Raw genomic sequence first — 20000 nt, forward strand, 5'->3', positions numbered from 1 at the left:
GAGAGAGAGAGAGGGAGAGAGAGAGGCCGCTCCCACCGTTCCCACTTTTGTCGAAAACTTTGTGGTTTCAGCACGGACTCGGTAAATGCGTCCAACGTAAAGTTAACAGGAATGAATCGTGCCCTCTGGATTTGTTCCCTGAAAGGTTCGCCGCTTCATCATTTATTACAGTAATCTCCTCAGTCACATGAATTCAGAGCAGGTAAAAAGGGGTATTTCGGCACCGCCACGCCCTTGGCAAAGATACGGCTGTGACACAAACCGCTTTCCTATAAAGGACCCTCAATTTCAGACACATTTGGCCACGTACAGTAGTCCGTTTGAGAACATTCAGTCTCTGGGATCCGCAGTCTGAGAAGATTTGTGCTGTTAAATATAATTGATTCCAAACCTCCATACCTGTCTGTACTATATTTAGGTGGATAGCAGTGAAACTAGGACCCACAGAGTCATTTTTGTACATTTTATAACGCCACAAACGTCTTGTTAGTGAAATAATGGTGAAGTTGAACTCTTAATCATGTCGCTGGGGACCCCCTGGAACATCTTGACAGACCCCCTACCCCCCGGGGGTCCCCGCACCGCACATTGAGAACCACCGTTGCAGGGTATACACCATAGTACATAATAGAGTTCAGAGCATGCTTGTTGAGTCGTGCAGACTGAAGACTCAAGTGGCGCCAATACCGGCTTCATTGCAAATGAATTCCCTTCTCCCGGAATCACATTCACATGAGGGGTTTCAGCCGGGCTCCTATTTATTTAGGATGGCGAAATATACCGTGCGGCGGCTTCACAGATCACTGACGGTACAAACACGACGGACACCAGAGGGGAACTCCCGCCCAACGGGTAACAATAGGTCGGAGGCGAACGATCTCCCCTCCGCCTCCTCGGTAGGCTGAGCGCCCTCGGCGTAAATGGGTATTTATATCCGCGCGTCCGCGTCCGCCGCCACGTCCGACGCCCCGATCTCGTGCGTGAGCGTGGGCTTTAGCGGGCGGCGGGTTGTCCAGACGGATGAGTTTTACACACGACTTGTTCCCATGACGCTCGGGACAAACAGGTCCGCTCCACCGCCGCCGCCGCACCCACCGGCTCCGCTGGGACGAGAAATGGATCAAGAATTCGGGAGCATTTTATCGAAATGCTTTTGTAATTCTTTCGATCGGCGATCTTCAGGGCACCAACAGTGTAGCTGAACACAATGCGTAGTCCTCCAGCGCTGCAAATGGACAAATACAAATAACGAACATTTTGAACCAAAGAATTTGCTATAATGTCCCATCAGTCGACACAATACAGCTTCACATGGATAACTATCACTTTAACACTCCCGTGCAAGGTGATACTTAATTCTACTTGATGAGTTGAAATGTATGAGACCTTCATGGATGAGATGTCTGGCTCCATTTGTTAATATTTACATGCTGAGATAATCCCCAGAGATCCTGTTATACATTCACAAGGCAAGGCCAGGGTGAGCCCTGTTTTACATTTTACAAACAGGAGAGTGACAGACAGACAGACAGACAGACAGACAATTAGATAAACAGATAGATAGACAGCTAGACAGACAGATAGATAGATAGATAGATAGATAGATAGATAGATAGATAGATAGATAGATAGATTGATAGACAGACAGATAGACAGTTAGATAGACAGACAGATAGACAGACAGATAGACAGTTAGATAGACAGATGGATAGACAAATAAACAGATAGATAGACAGCTAGACAGATAGACAGATCGATAGACAGACGGACGGACAGATAAACAGACGGATAGACAAATAAATAGATAGATAGACAGATAGACAGTTAGATAGACAGATAGACAAATAGATCGATTGAGTGATAGACAGACAGATGGATAGACAGAAAGACAAACGGATTGATAGACAGACAGATGGACGGACGGACAGACAGAAAGGTAGATAGACAGATAGACGGACAGACGAGCGGACGGACAGACAGACAGACAGAGAGATGGAAACAGCTTAATTGTCCTGGGGTTGTTAATTAGTTCCGTTGGATGTGAATCAGATTGGGCGCCGCCGCTCTCCCTCTGTCCTCCACCCGCCGCGCTGGCAGCAGGGATCCTATCTCCGCCCGGGACCGTAACCACGTTAAGGGAGAAGAGGACACGAGCGCACGCATCGGAGGCAAAGGGGGGTTCTCAAAGTGGGGTTGGGGGACTGCCGGGGGGGGGGTCCTTTGAGAGGTTGCCGGGGGTCCGCAGCGTAGTTCAGCTTCACTGTTATTCCATGAAAATGATCAGCGTTATGGAATGTTTAACGACGGCTGTCTCTGATCCTAGTTGCACTGTTGCACTGAGTGTGGACAGCTGTGGAAGTTTGGGCTCAATCTTATCCGACACCAGGTCCCAGAGACTCGGTCTTATCAAACGGGCTTGCATGGCTCATTGCTTTTCACAGTTTTTATTGCATTTTGGGGTCAATTTGGAGGAAAACAGGAAAGCAGGTAGATAGATGGACAGACACAGAGACATACAGACAGACGGGTGGATAGATAGATGGACAGACAGACACACAGACAGACAGATATCTCAACTCAGTGTGCCGCTACTTGACTTGATGCTCTTTCTTTCTTCAGGGCTGCACTTTATACAATGGACGCTGGAAAGACGTGCTAATGGACAGAATGCGCTTTTTGGATGCTCCTTCATGTCCGTGTGTGTGTGTGTGTGTGTGTGTGCGCGCGTGTTTGTGTGGGAGTATGTTCAAAGAGCACGGCCCGGGGCTCCCTAATTCCCGCGTTATGCACTGACCTGGAACGAATCCTCCCAACAGTTGTGTGCTCGGCCTGCGCGTCTCTCTATTTACCTCTCCCGTGTTGTTTCCGCCGCTCTTTCCGTGTTTTCTTTTTCTTCTTCCGTCGATTCAATTAGACTGATTTGTCATTATGGCGCGCGCGAACGCCGCACGCGCACGACGACAGACGAAAAAAGCAGCGGAGCGGCGACGTCCCGGTGGTGCGAACATTGGAAGAAGGAGAAGGCAGCACGGCACAAAGTGTGAAATATAGCACCAGTAAAAAACGAAAAGAGATGAAAAACGCAAGAGGAGCAGTAAATCTGGTGAATAGAAAGAAATAAAAACCCACGGATGCTGTGGCCTTTCCTGGTACATTCCTGGCTGTCCTGTGCGCTGGGCTTTTGTTTTAGTCGGTTTATTAACTGAATTCACTGGGAGGAAAACACACGACATTTCACTCCCCTCATTCATCCCCATTATTTCCCTGTAATTTCCTCAAAACTCGGGGTTATGAAGCGAGCGGCCGTAATGGTTTTTTACCTTCTTCGTTCCACTTCCTCCACATAACCGTGGGTCCACGGAAGCGACGCGGAGCATCGTTATCCCCCGTTTTCACGGTGCGAACGCCGTTTCATACCCTAAGGGCTGTGTCTTCTATGTGGCGTGGTCCGTAACATTGTCGGCGTCTTTCTTGGCCGAGCCTCTCTCGTGAAAGACGTTCTGAATCTCGGTGAAACTAACCCGGAAAAGTAAAAGTAAAATAAAAGAATACAAAGAAATTCCGTAGTGTTTTTAAGTGTGCTGGTGAAATCAGGCCCCCGAAAAAAAACGGGGCCTGAATTGTCATATAAGCCAGAATCACAAAAAATGACCTACGTACAGTACACCAAATATTTTCATTTCGGTGGAATGCACAGTGTGTAAATGGGTCACAACATGTATGTATTGGATAGATATTGTGTATTATGACAAATGTCGTCAATTTCTCCACTTTTATTTAGCCTTCACTAATCATATTCCGTTAAAGACCTTTCCTCCGTCCGTTCAGCCGTTTTGCTCTTCTGCAAAGTCACTCTCGGGGAGTCGCTCTCTTGCCAGAGTGACGCCCGACTCCCGAATCTTTTAAAGGATGAGTTCACCACGGCCGGCCGACCCCCGGCTTCTCCGACTCCTGCCGCCCCCGAGCCGCCGCCGCGGCGACCGAGCCGCCGTCGGCGAGATGATGAGCCCAGAGGGGCCGCTGAGTAATGAGGCCTATCACTCGTTACGGAGCCGCCGCTCATCACCTCTCCCTGATAACCAACGAGCGGGATAATCCATCACCCAGGCCCGTACGTGCGCTTCTGACGGGAGTAAATGTGTTGCCCTAGATTCAAGTCTGCGCGGCGGTCGGGAAAAGAAAGCTCTGCTTCCGTGTGTTTGTGCGGTGGAGGGAGGGAGAGAGAGAGAGAGAGAGAGAGAGGGAGGGAGGGAGAGGGAAGAGTACGAAAGTATGCTTATGTGTGCCTGCCTGAGCGGGGGCTCCTCAAGAAAATGTCCTAGATTTCCAGGGGACCTGAGCGCACGTGCACGTCCACGCGCGCGCACGTCCTGTTTCAGCCGCCGCGTGTGCTTGTGCTCGTGCCGGATACGGCTGCGTGCACGCATGACGCGGGAAATGTGTTGTTTTTTTTTGCTTTTTTTTGTCTGCGAGTACGCGCGTATCGCCGTACATCGGCGCGTGGATGCATTAATTATTGGTGAACTGTGAGCAACCAACGAGGTGCTGCCTTGGATCTAGGATCCTCTGACACCTTAGAAACATTCTTTAATCTTTCTTTATGTATATTATTTATTAATCCGTTTTCCTTTTTTCATACTTCAGACAGATAGAAAGACATATAGACAGACAGATAGATAAATAAATAGGTTTTTTTTCATCGCAATGTCCAGCACCGCACATCAAAAAAACAACAGGCAATAATAACAGAGTAATTAAAAAAATATACAATAAACCTGAAAAATTCCAATAAACAAAAAACATTAAAAAAAAACAATAAACCCATGTATCAAAAACTCACGTTCCGAAAAAGGAAGTTGTGCACGTTTGCATACATATGCTGTGTGTAACAGGGTGGAAAACAATAGATTTCTATCAACCAACTTCTGCTGAATTACTTGCATCCTGTCCATCCTGAATGAAGAAGGAGAACGGAGCATGAGCCAAGGTCGAGTAGCGAGCTGAGAGCAGCCACAGGCTAAATTTACCTGCCAGCCTTAGGTTACACTGCATCCCAGCCAGGCTGCCCATCTGCCCACACACTCCCCATACTGCACGTCATACTGCGTGTCATACTGCGTGTCATACTGCGTGTCATACTGCACGTCATACTGCACGTCATACTGCACGTCATACTGCACGTCATACTGCACGTCATACTGCGTGTCATACTGCGTGTCATACTGCGTGTCATACTGCGTGTCATACTGCGTGTCATACTGCACATCATACTGCACGTCATACTGCACGTCATACTGCGTGTCATACTGCGTGTCATACTGCACGTCATACTGCACGTCATACTGCATGTTATATTGCACGTCATACTGCATGTTATACTGCACGTCATACTGCGTGTCATACTGCATGTCATACTGCATGTCATACTGCACGTCATACTGCACGTCATACTGCACATCATACTGCACGTCATACTGCATGTTATACTGCACGTCATACTGCACATCGTACTGCACGTCATACTGCGCGTCATACTGCACGTCATACTGCGTGTCATACTGCATGTTATACTGCACGTCATACTGCATGTCATTTGTATATCATATCGCATGTCATACCGCATATTATACCACATGTTATGCCGCCTGTCATAATGCATGTCATATTGCAAGTCATACTGCATGTCAAACTGCATGTCATACTGCATGTCATATTGCATGTCATACTGCATGTTATACAGTACAATAGAGCATGTGATACTGCATGTGATACTGTATGCCATACTGGGTGTGATACTGCATGTCATGCTACTCCCAAAATCTGCGTCTTCTTTATCCACTCAGCAACACGCTGGAACCAAAGCATTGATCCAAGATGCAACTGTATCTAGGGCAGGCTTTTGATGAAACCAATCATTGAATACTGTTACAGATACTGATACCTCCTATCTATATTCTCTTGATACCAACTTGGCATGGGATGCCGCCAAGGTTACAGTGCGCCTCACAGTTGTGCCGTCATAGCTTTGCGCAGACATTTTCTTCAGAGTGTATCTTAAGGGAGTATTTTAAAATGTGCGTGATGGAAGTTCAGAGGCTGGGAGCATTTTTTTTTTTTTTAAGGGCGGGGGGATTTGGACTCTCTCACTTACCAGTAAAAGCAGAGTACGGCAGAATAAGGCCAAATGTAATATACAGTACAGGAGAGTACATAAAGTAACACTCAGTACATAACACCCTGACGTTATACAGCATGCAGTGTTTTTCCTAAAAACGTATCTCCTCAACCCGTAAATGGACGCAAAATACTGAGGTGGGATGGCGTAGACGACTGTCTGAAATAATAAATGTGCCGTATAAAATTGCTTTGCGTGAATAAAAAAATGAACTCATGGCGTACAAATGAACTCTTGCTGTGACACTGGAATTTTGTACTGAATGCCAAAGAAGTCGTATTCATGCAGTTTGGTCAAAACCTACACATTAAATCCTAGGTACACATTAAATAAGTACATCACTTATTATGAGCTTTGCCGTTTTCATTTCCAACGCTGCCCCTTAAATTGAATTCAAATGTCTCCGAAAAATTCCTGCACCCACCGGGCGCAGGGGCGACATCATTGATTGATTTATTCACTTTATTTATTTCTCCATTATTTGGCAGAAAAGGGCCCCCGTTGTCCCGTCTGGGGCTCTCGCCGTGCGGTTAATGGGGGAAGTCGCTACGTGCGCTGGTGTGTTTGTGTGTGCGTCCATCCGTCACTGTCTCGGCGTGTGAAAGGCCCTCTCCTGGCGCGACATCCCCCTTGGCGGAGCGCGTGAAATATGACGCGCGGGTCAAAGGTCGTGGGTGACCCCGGGGCAGGCTTCAATCTAAATTCTCCATTACGTTGACACGCTGGGAGCATCCCAGTTCATTTCCTCCGCACCATCCATTCAGCCATTCCAACAGGTCTCCTCGATGTTAGATATTTATTTTTATTTGCTTCACTCAGACTCTAAAGATTATTGTATGATTGTATTTATATGATTTTATAATTCAGATTAACATGGGAAAGTGAGCGCCTGTGCTGTGTATGTATAATAATAATATTATTATTATTATTATTATTATTATTATTAATAATAATAATAATAATAATAATAATAATAATAATAATAATAATAATATTAATTATAATAATAATAATAATAATAATAATAATCTTTCATTCAAATGTGTTTACTTAGTAATTTTGTCAAAATCATCTTAAAATCAGATTCTTTTGGAACTCATTCATGATTCTTTTTCACCAGTCAGAAAGTAAAAAAATGGAATGTAAAACTTGAATTTAAAAACTATAGAAATGTAACTTCAAGTGTAATTCTCATAATCCGTTGAGTCAAAATCATCCAAATTTATGTTTACACACCGTCATTCTCCATTTCAGATATACGCTCATCTTTACAAAAACACTTCTTCAAAACGCCTTTTCCGTCAAATCATTTTTTTCCTCCATGTCCTTCACCCCACACTATCCTCCATCTCCAGGCAGTGCAGGATGGAGGTCGAGTGCGAGACTGGAGCTCAATCAGTTTAAATGGCTCCCATCGAGCTGATTAGCGGCTCCTCCGAGCTCCCTCCGAGCTGGGGGCCGCGCCCCGTGTCATGAGCCGCGGAGCGAGAGCTCTCCGGCCGCAAATCGCTGCCGCGGGCGGCTCGGTCGTGAAGCGTGGACACGAACCAAATGTACAGCAAACAGAGGGACGGCAAAGAAAGACAGAGTTATCGCTGCAGCAAAAGGTTGGTGTCCAGGGAACGGAAAGACAGGAATGAGGTACACGATGGACGACCGTGGAGCCCAGAGGCTCTACGGGTGGTTATACAGGTATCAGGAAAATACGATCTTATCTTATTTCATCTTATTTCTTCAGGTTTAACTGCCCCAGCTCTATTTACTTTATTAAATTTAAAATAACGTGCCTCCATAGTCTCGTGCGGTAGAATTCTATGATACTATTGTACTATACTGTACTGGGTTAGGGTTTTTTGACCTCAAGTGGGGTTGTTTTTTATTATCTGTTTTTACGTAATTGTACAGTGCTTTCAGTTCTGAGAGAAGCACTAAATAAATAAAATGCATTATTATTATTATTATTATAATTATTATTATTATTATTATTATTATTATTATTATCATTACATACACGTTAACAGATTTATCTTATCTTTTATCTTTTCTTCTTCTTTTTGAAGAAGTTCATAAAGAACGAATCATTGAAACTTTGCCAAAGCTAATTGTGTCATTTATCCAAAACGCTGGTCCAGCGCCAGCAGAGCGTGCCAGCTGCAGTGGAGGTGTAGAGCATCATGGGAGCAGTGGAACGCCTCGAAAATGTTTATTGTAGTATAACAGCACAACCAGTCGTAAAATAGAGTTTTATGGGTAAGTGAGGTGTCGAGAGATGTGGATTCGAGTCATTGTGACTTGGGCTCGAGTCGCCTCGACTCACTGTTTTGACGACTCCGCAACTTGACTTGATATAAAAATGAGCGACTTGAGACTCGACCCGGACTTGGAAGTTGAAGACTCGTGAGCTGACTCGAGACATGATGACCGGAATGACTTGTTCGTGTTCACTTTCATTCACTGAAACCTCGAAGTAGAACGTGGCCTGCAAACAAAAAGGTACTTTGCTTGAGCTCGGTAGACCGCCCTCACCTCATGTCGTCTCGGCTCGGCAGCAGACTTGTAGTAATCCATGACTGATGCCATCGTGCGAGGTTTCCTTATCAAACACAAGTTGGTGTTTCGAAGGTAAGTAGGTTTTAGACAAAGGAACGGTGTTTTTTCCTTTTTCGTCTCACCCGCTCCCACGTGCAGATAACGTAAAGCACGTTGACCCCAAACGACGTCAAATGTTGACGTGAAGCAGTTCCGCCACTGATTGGCGACATAGTGATAGAAACGGTGGAGACGCCCGACCGATTTCGTCACCGGCGGTTATGCAGCCGATGTTTAAATAAGTATAGTTTTAAACTACTTTTAAGTTACTCATCAAAACAATCGCAGGAGTCCAACTAGGCATTATAAATCTATCCACGTTTGTTTACGCTTGCGTTTAGACGCCGACACGGTTCTCCCAGTAATCGGGGATGCTTCATGGGAAACTGGGAAAACTGATTTGTTTCAGAGGTGATGTGTTCACTGGAACTCTGAAAAAATAAAAAACATTTTTTTTATTTATTTGGTTATAAGTTAAATGTTCTCAGATATAGAAACGTTTTAAATATATGTTTCGCAAATTGATTAAAAAATTCTGCGCTTTCTGACATGATATCGGTCAAGACATAGGTGATCGGTGGGCTTTGACTCTCCAAAATCGGGGTCAGCATCAATCTGGCTAAAAATATAAACAGACTATCCATTTTTTCTATCACATTACAAGTGTCAGTGGGTACGCGAGCGCACACACCGGGCATTGTCCTGATTGGATGACTAACCTGTCCATCAAACTCCTCACTACCTGACGTTATTTTCAACGAGCAGCACTCGCAGTGCACACCACACACAGTAAGATCAGATACCATCATTATGGCCACCGCGACTGTGCCAAGACTCGAATTTACAAATTAAATTCATCCATTTCTCAGTCAGTCAAATATATTTGTGCAAAGCTGTTCATAACTTATTGAGATATTCTGCAAACAGGCAGACAGACGGACGGGAGCGGAGTGTAACAAAGTTTGATGTTTCGTCTGGCTGTCAGTATTTCAATGTTTAAAAGTGATGGGGAGGCAACGTTTTTTGGATTGAGAAGAAATTAAGAAATATATAAGATTTTATAAAGTTATTCATTTTTTGTTTGATTACATTTATCTAATTGATTATCAATAATTATAATACAAATAAAATTCATTGTCACACTTTTTGAACAGGTTAGATAGACAGGCCAATTATATGATTATTAGACAGGTACTAATACCTTGTCTTTTCTCTTCATAAAGAGCGGATACTGCAGGTAAGACTGTAGTATGTTGGGGGGGAAAGGGACTTGACTTGCCCAAGGAAAAATGACTTGAGACTTACTTGTGACTTGGGTAAGAGGGATTTAGTCACATTTGCTCTATTCATTTCAATGGCTTGTAATGGGAAAGTTTACTGGCATTTCTAATAGTGATTTATAAAAAGCAGAGTGATTGGCCTCATTTCAAGATAATGTGTGTGTGTGTGTGTGCGTGCCTGCGTGCCTGCGTGCATGTGTGCGTGTATGCGCGTGTGTGTGTGTGTGTGTTTGCATGTGTGTGTGTGCGTGTGTGTGTGTTTGCGTGTATGTGTGTGTGTGTGTGTGTGTGTGTGTGTGTGTGTGTGTGTGCACGCGTGTGTGTGTTTGCATGTATGTGTGTGTGCGCGTGTGTGTGATTGTGTATAAGTTGCTTTATTCCTTATCAAGACAGCTCAGGTGTGATGGGACCAGAAGGAAAGAATTAGTGTTTGTTACATGGAGGTAAAATGCAACGTACAGATAAATGTGCTCCAGACTAAGATCAAAGTCCAAAGTGCTTCAAGGTTGAAACTCTTTTTTCACTCGTGGATTGGTGCTGCAATTAATCATGCCACAGTAGAGGGTTGGCGGTGTATATTTCATATCGATGAAATTTTCCTGTATCTGAGGAGCTCTTATCAGTTCTCCTGCACCTGCCTCGCTTTCCTGGAACTAGATATTTTAAATCACGGTGACGTGGTTCTGTTTGTGTTCCGACATCAAGAGGAAATGATCGGCCGCTGGACTTTAAAAAGCTACAAATCAAAAAGCAAAAAATGCCTCTTTTTGTCATCTTACAAATGTACTGGCATTGCCAGACAATGTTTTTCTACAAAGTGTAGACTTTGTAGGTTTCTTGGCTCAGATGCACAAACAGACAGAGGGATTGGAGACAGACAGACAGATAAAAACAGACAGACAGACAGACAGACAGACAGACAGACAGACAGACAGACAGACAGACAGGCAGGCAGACAGACAGACAGACAGGCAGGCAGACAGATATATAGAAGGATATAAGGATAGATAGAAAGATAGATACATAGATAGATAGAAAGATAGATACATAGATAGAAAGATAGATACATAGATAGATAGATAGATAGATAGATAGATACATAGATAGATAGAAAGATAGATACACAGATAGATAGAAAGATAGATACATAGATAGATAGATACATAGATAGATAGATAGACAGACAGACAGACAGACAGACAGATAGATAGACGGACAGACGGACAGACGGATAGACGGATCGATGGATAGATGCATAGATAGATGGATAGAAGGCTAGATATGAAGTATTCATATAGATACTAATTGTGGTATTACAGCAGCAAACATCAAAACAATAGGCAATAGCAATAAATACTGAGAAAAATGTCAATAAATAAAAAATTTAAATTTAGCATTTTGGCAATATCCAATAAATCTAAAAATGAACTAAAACATCGTCAACATTGGCAATGCATTACAAACCTAAAAAAAAAAAAAAGAATATATATAATATAATAATATATAGAAAAAAAGTCTTGCAATCAGATGATACATCAGATGATACGGCTGTTCAATTAAATTCATGTCACAAGAGAACATTAAATATTCCTTCAAATAACGTTTGGTTTTTTTTCCACAACATCCATAGAACTTTTTGTCATGATGACGACGTCCGAATGCCTTTCCCGTCCCCCACCTGCGCACCCATCCTCCCTCATTTTCTGAACTTGACCACACCTCTGTACGTCAGGCTTTTTCCTCCGTCCCGTGTCTCCGCCTACGTGGCATGAACCTCAGCACCACGCGTCTCCTGGTGCATTGATCCTGCCGCCTCTCAGAGCGGTCATCGAGCCGATCGACCATTAGAGTGATGTATGGACGTCACCCATCACAGCCCGACTTGAGCCTGCGCCCATTTACGCAGCGTATCCATCACCCCGCTCCAATGAGGTACGCCACCACCCGGATGGAGACCCACTCTAATGGAACTATTGGCACCGTTTGTTTTGACCCTGATGGTCAAGCGGCATATGGCAAGAAGCATTTGGTGTTGCCATGGTGATAACGTGCCACGTGAGTTAGGAATAAAGAAAGGTGGGTGAGGTAATGGAGGGGGGTGATGGAGGTGGGGCGGGGGGGAGGGGGATTGTCACAAGCAATGCAGCAAGAAACCTTTAGTGGTGTAGTGTTGGGACCAGCAACTGGACCACTGACTTAAAACCCGTAAGATGAGTGAGTTAAAAATACTTCTTTTAGCTGTTACGCTATAAAAAAAAAATCTGTGCAGATGGACACATGTCAGGACGGAGGCTCCCCTGGTGTGTGTGGGGGGATGGGTGATTTACCTGTCGGTCGTTGATTGCTCTGACGAGCAACGGGTGTACAGCCGCCTCTGATCCCGGGCCCAATTTCCTAGACCCAAGAAAGGCGTGGCCGCTTAAACCACACCACGCCCACGACCACACTTTCATTCAGTGTATTTTTTGTTACGCATGTGTTCCTCTTTACTCCGCTTCCATCGTTGGTGGCGGGGTCCGCCGCCTCTCCCCGGCAGTAATGCACTGACCGGGCGTGCGCGAAGGAACGAAAGGCAGCCACGGTGAATTCGGCAAAGCAGCGTGGGTAGGTGAGGTCTAGAAAAAGAAAAAACAGAGGAAATCAATCGCTCAGAAGGAGCAAGACTATGGAGAAAAGAAAGTGAATTAGAGCGAAGACGATGGCGGACCTGGATGTTGAAATAAAAATGAAAAGGTTGCAGGTTTGAATGGAATTCTGGGACGTGTAGTGAAATCCACCCAACACAGACGGTTTTATGGATTACCACTTTATAACTTTAGAGATGAGAGAATAGAGACTCATACTTATACACTAATATAAATATATAATTACTGTATATATATATATATATATATATATCTATATTCCTTTGATTCCTACACAAATATTTTTTTCCACGATGGCATCAGAGCATATCATCGTGTTGTTGCGCTGAGTGCGTTCTTGTCTCCGTTGCTTTCCTCCATCTGGGTCCAGGATGGAACATAATGGCATGTAATGTCTATATGGCTTTAGTGGCATGGAGGGGCAGAGCAAAAGACCGAGCGAGGGAGGGAGGGAGAGAGAGTGTAAATTAAAAGAGCAGGGCGCGCGCACACGCACGCTCTCGGACGGCCCAAATGGAGGAGCATTATGTAATGGAATTAGAGCTCCTGGAGATGTGTGCGGGTCATGTGACCTGCAGGAGCTCACTAATGTGATGGAGCCGCTTCCCCTGGGCCCAGCACAGGGACGGCAGCGCAGGAGAGCAACGTGTGCATGCGCCGCCCGCACACGGCCTGGCACTGGGAGGGGGCTGGTTTTGGCTTTGTTGTATAAATATATATATTTTTTTTGGGACTAATAATTATTGTAAAGTGCTAATACACTGGTACATACCACGAAATGCGCTGTGTATGTTTCATGGGATTCAACTTACACTGTAAAAAAAAATCGTCAGTGGACCAACAAGTTAAACACAAAGTTGATAGATAGATAGATAGACAGATAGATAGATAGACTGATAGACAGATAGACAGATAGACAGATAGATGGATAAATATTTCACCCGGAAATTTAACTTTAATTTCAATTTCATAATTGAGGTAAACACTTCAAACAATCGATTATTTACCAAGGTCCAAGGCGTAAAAAATGACCTTATCTCTCTCTCTCTCTTTCTGTGTATGTGTATGTGTATGTATATATGTATGTGTATGTGTATGTGTATGTGTATGTGTATGTGTATGTGTATGTATATGTGTATGTGTATGTCTATGTCTATGTGTATGCGGATGTGTGTGTGTGTGTGTGTGTGTGTGTGTGTGTGTGTGTGAGAGTGTGAGCAGAAGATTGGTTATTGACGGATTTAAAGGCATTGATCATCGGGGAGCCATCCCACACACACACACACACACACACGCACACACACACACACACACACACACACACACACACACACACACATAAATGTAAGACATACATATAAGAAATATTGCAGAAAAATATTTATATTTATTTCATAAACTCCCACCTCAGCACCTTGTAGATCAATAAATACGATTTTTATTTTCATTCGACCTTCTCCGGGGGTGAGACAGATTCTCTTGTCATCGTGCTTCTTTTCCAACAGAAAATGTAATTCCCCTCAGAAGAGTGTCCCATGTTGGACCGTATACGTTCAATCCATCAATAATAATATAATCACTTTCCCCACCGGTGTCTGTGGTCGCTGCGTGGAGCAAAATGTTCCTTCTTTTCCTGATCTCCATTGACCTGCCCTGCGCTCAAAAACCCACCTTCACTAAAATATTACGAAAGTCAAAGCATCGAGACTTTCGACGGTTTTACTCCACCGTAGTTTGAAGCAAATATCTACAGTACGCCCTTTTTATTCTTGATGTTTTTTCTTATTCTACTCCATTTCTAACTCACTCGCGTTATTTTTGGTAAAAAAAAGGAAAGATTTACATAACGAAACGGAGCCAAATGAGGATCCGCATGAGCACTCATCTGGAGAGAAAGAGGTTACTTCATGTTGTATTATGAAGTCTTCACGTCGTATTACAATATGGAATGTTTTTTTTTATATATTTATATATATATATTTTTTTTTATATTTTATATACAGTGGTACTTTGGAGTTTAATTCCTTCCCTGACAGACCTTGTAATTCAATCTGCAAATCAATTTTCCCATTGAAATTAATTGAAATGCCAATATTCCGTTCAGGCCCCCAAAAAAACACCCCAATTTTTTTTTTGTTATATGTTTTAAATTAGAAAAATGTATATATAAATAACAAATATTGTATAAAAACCTAATAAAACAAAATAAAAGAGAATGTCGAAGAGAATCGCTCATGTGTTTCCATGACTTCATGCTTTAATTCAGTCGACATCATCCGCTTCTTCTTCTTCTCAGCACGTACTTTCTCAGGACCCATGGTTAGAAACTTTTTTTTGGGGGCAAAATGACTGCACAAAAAGCACAAAACGCGAGCACAAAAGACAAAAGAGATGCTCCCACGCTCAGGTCACCGCGTGAAGTGAAGGAGTGAGACGCTGGAGGCTGGAGGCTGGAGGCTGGCCCCGTTCGCTGGCCACGCCGACCAGCGGCGGCGGCCGCGGCACCTGAAGCTCGCTCCTCCTAACCCACATTTTTGCTCGCAAACCAATAAAAAGAATCGACGGAACGACGGCTGGTAACTCGGAAAACTTGTATGTTAGTGCACTCGTAAATCAAGGTACCACTGTATATATATATATGTATATATCCGTATATATCATTTATATCTGCTAAATGACTAAATGTAAATATATATTTTTTATTTCGGTGCACTTTTAATACTTCATACCTGAGTTATCTTTTTTATTAGTACTCAGTTTTGTAGTCTTTCAACTTTTTCTCCATTACATTTCAAGAAAGATATCTATCTTTTTATCTATTTATTTACAACAAATAAATACTTGAATATGTACTTTTATCTTTTCATCTATAATAGCTATACTTTTATATGTACTTTTATCCATTTATCTTGAATTCCTTTACTTTTATATGTACTTTAATCTATTTATCTTAATAGCTATGCTTTTATATGTACTTTTAACTATTAATCTATAATATATATTCTTTTATATGTACTTTTATGTATTTATTTATAATATTGTATACATTTAATGTACTTTTATCTATTTAAATTTAATACCTATACTTTTATATGTACTTTCATCCATTTATCTGTAATATATATCATTTTAAATGTACTTTTATCTATTTTTTGATAATATCTATACTTTTATATTCACTTTTTAAGTACTGAAGTAAAAGGTCTTATGGAGTACTTATTCCACCACTGCGGTAAACACACACACACACACACACACGCGCGCGTGCGCACACACACACACACACACACACACACACACACACACACACAACACACACACACACACGCCACGGTGTACTGCCAGTCTGGATTTATTTCACTGTGCAGATCATCTCGTGTGCGCGGCCTGAAATGTGTCATTGTGCCTTCAGCAGATAAACAGAGAGGGAAGGGAAAACAGCCTCCACCCGCCAACCCCCACCCGCCCGCTTCAGAGACGCGGACGCTACCCCCACCCACCCACCCAACCCCATTAACCACCACCGCCGACTGCATCCACTCGGAAAAACCCCACCCTTGCGCTCGTATTAATACTTCATCGCTAATTCAATTTTAAAGTGTTCATGGCGGGGGGGTGGGGGTGTGGGGGGTGGAGAAAAAAAGCGAAGCAAACGTTTTGTTCAACCCTCACGCACCCGACCCCCCCGAAATATTATAATTTTTCCTGTTTCCGGCACTTATGAGTGATACCGAAGTGTGTAAAATGTTTGTACCGTACAGTATGTTGTACTTCAGCTCAGTACGCTGACTCTCACTTCTTAACATCTTTTCATTTTTCCACATCTGCATCTCAACAAACAGTGAGTCTCAAAAACATACTTTTATCAAAATATGAGGAAGATCAAACATCCCATTCCACTTTAGAAGAAATACAACGTAGGATATTCGTTTTTTTTTTTTGGGGGGGGGGGAGTTTTCGTGCGCAAAAAATCCCGGATTTCGCTGCATCCCGGAAATCCCGGATTTCGGATCTCGCATCTCTGTCTCTCTCACTTTCTCTCTCTCTCTCTCTCTCTCTCTCGCTCTCTCTCTCTCAAAAAAAAAACCTGCGACGGAATAAGCAGACTTTTCTCGGTTTTGTTGTTGCTTTTTTTTTTTTTTCTCGCGGTGGAGTTGCAGAAATTGGCAAAAAACTGGCAATGAAAGAGGCAAAGTAACCAAGGTGTTTTTTCCACTTCTTCCTGCCCGGGAAGAAGGACTCACAGTAGCCTGCACCTAATCCCTCCCGGCGATAATTCCTACAACAACATCCTAACTGTGTCCACTTCCTCCGATTATTCCTGCACTAATCTCTTTTCCTGTTCTATCGTCCCCCTCATCTCCCCCCCATCCCTCTCTCTCGTTTCCGGTCTATCCTTCCATCTCTCCGTCCGTGCACGCTAGGCACTTTACCTTCGTCATCCTCATCGTTCTTCCCTCGCCCCGTGTCGCCGTAAAGTGGGAATGCAGGCGTCTGTGTCCCTTTGTCAGATTTTTGGTGTGTGATGTTATCCGACATTGCACGAGTTATGATCTATAGGGCTCTGTACGTCCCGTTCCCTGATCTACAGCTCCCAATCCCCACACTGATCTCTAATTTCGGGATTGGAGTCGTGGGAGTCGCTTTGTCAGCAAATATATTAAATGTGTGTGTGTGTGTGTGTGTGTGTGTGTGTGTGTGTGTGTGTGTGTGTGTGTGTGTGTGTGTGGGTCATTAGTGTCGGTGTGAGCGCTGTAGCACCGTGCTGGTGCTCATCAGGCTGTGCTGAATGCCGTGTGCAACGTGCTAAATTTGATGTGGATGCTCAGCCTGCATATTCTGCCTCATTCACTGACGTGGTTTTATTTATTTTATTTCTGAGTGGAGAAACCCCCCGACATACGCCCTGTTTCCAAATCCTATTTCTGTTTTAACAAATGTTTGCATATTCACTTAGGGAAATCAGTTTGGCTTCATACCCAGCGACCTACCTATCTACCTACATATACCGTATACCTACCTCTTTACCTACCTACCCAACCACCTACTGTATCTGCCTACCTACCTCCATAATATTCGGCTTGCCATACCTACCTACCTACCTACCTACCTACCTATCTACCTACCTACCTCCCTACCTACCTACCTACCTATCTACCTACCTACCTACCTATCTATCTATCTACCTACCTATCTACCTGCCTACCTGCCTACCTACCTATCTATCTATCTACCTACCTACCTATCTATCTACCTACCTACCTACCTACCTATCTATCTACCTACCTACCTACCTACCTACCTACCTACCTACCTACCTACCTACCTATCTATCTACCTACCTACCTACCTACCTACCTACCTACCTACCTACCTACCTATCTACCTACCTACCTACCTACCTACCTATCTATCTATCTACCTACCTATCTACCTGCCTACCTACCTACCTATCTATCTACCTACCTACCTACCTATCTATCTACCTATCTATCTACCTATCTATCTACCTACCTACCTACCTACCTACCTACCTATCTATCTACCTACCTACCTATCTACCTACATGTACCGTATACCTACCAATTTCCTACCTACCCAACTACCTACTGTATCCGCCCACCTACCTCCATAACATTCAGCTTGCCATGCCCACCTACCTACCTACCTACATACTGTATATACCTATCTATTTACATACCTACCCAACTACCTACTGTATCTGGCTACCTACCTTCATATCATTCAGCTTGCCATACCTACCTAACTACCTACCTACCCAACTACCTTGTGTATCTGCCTCCCTACCTCCATAACAGCTTGCCATACCTACCTATCTACCTACATATTATGCATATACCTACCTATTTACCTACCTACCCAACTATCTAATGTATCTGCCTACAGTACCTTCCTCCATACCATTCAGCTTGTCATACCAGCCTACCTATAAACCTATCTACTGTATATACCTACCTACATGAACCTACCTACCCCCATACCTACCTACCTAAGTAGAAAGGTCAATGTGGTACTTGAACATTTTGTAGAGTAATTTTGTGGCAGGATATTTGTACTTTTAATTAAGTCAACGTTTTTCCTACCTACCTTACCTACCTACTCCACCTGTCAGGGCGTTCCTGTCTCTCCGCTTGTGTAGAGGATGTAACCAGTGATGGTAGATTTACAGAGCAGCTGCCAAACGTCTGGCATCAAAGTCGTAAAGTTCCCGTGTGACACGTAGTATCTCACATTGTGGTATGCCAGGAAAAAACGCGAGTCTTATTACAACTGTTGATTGATGATGACAGTGGCACTTTCATCTCTGTCTCCCTCTCCCTCTGTCTCTCTCTCTCTCTCTCTCTCTCTCTCTCTCTCTCTCTCTCTCTCTCTCTCTCTCTATCTGTCGCTCTCTCTCAAAAAGGGAAGAATATAACCTAAATAGAGAATTTTAAATGACTTTTTAATTTATGCCTTAATTTCTTTATCTTCATTTTAGGTTAAAGTTATATATCTGTCTATATATATATATATATATATATATATATATATATATATATATATATATATATATATATATATATATATATATATATATATATATATATATATATATATATATATATATATATAGCATAATGAGGCATAGAGGCTGACTCAGCAGTTTCAGTTCTGTGACAGAGAGTGACAGGGTGACAGTGTGTGTGCTGCTGCCTCGGCAGCAACACATCCCATAGGGATCTGAAGGTGAAAGGAATAACCAACACGCACAATCACACACACACACACACACACATACACAGACACACACACACACACACACACACACACACACACACACACACACACACACACACACACACACACACACACTCACACACCACAGTGTGTATGCATGACCTCTCAAAGTGTCACCTTAAGGTTCAGCGATTAAAAGCAAGGCTTCACCCACCATGTTGACACAGATTCAGCTGAGTTCAACACTTGTACAGTACATTCTAAGAAAATGTAATATCAAAAAAATAAAAACACCAAACAGACTGAAATATTTATATATACTGTATATATAAATATATGTTGCTCTTAATATTATTTTTTCCTGGATTATTGTGATTATTATTTCATCATTATCTGCGGTCCAAGCAACCCTATTCTATTCCTGAAACCATATTGTATTTGTAATAATAACGTAATATAAAAACATATCATTTTTATAATAATATAATGATAATTATATAATGATAATGAATAATAACATAACAATAATGATAATTATGGTAATTGTAATTGAGCATTTTAAGTATTTATCTC

General features: G+C 42.9%; 1 protein-coding gene across 1 annotated transcript in view; it reads left to right on the forward strand.

Annotated features, from left to right (window-relative positions):
- The window catches only part of ank1b (ankyrin 1, erythrocytic b), a gene marked incomplete at both ends in the record, with an annotated part of 102552 nt that overhangs the window by 2420 nt on the left and 80132 nt on the right, over nucleotides 1-20000 (forward strand). The window lies entirely within an intron of this gene.

Source organism: Zeus faber (assembly GCF_960531495.2).
Source record: "Zeus faber genome assembly, chromosome: 17".
NCBI classification, from domain to species: domain Eukaryota; kingdom Metazoa; phylum Chordata; class Actinopteri; order Zeiformes; family Zeidae; genus Zeus; species Zeus faber.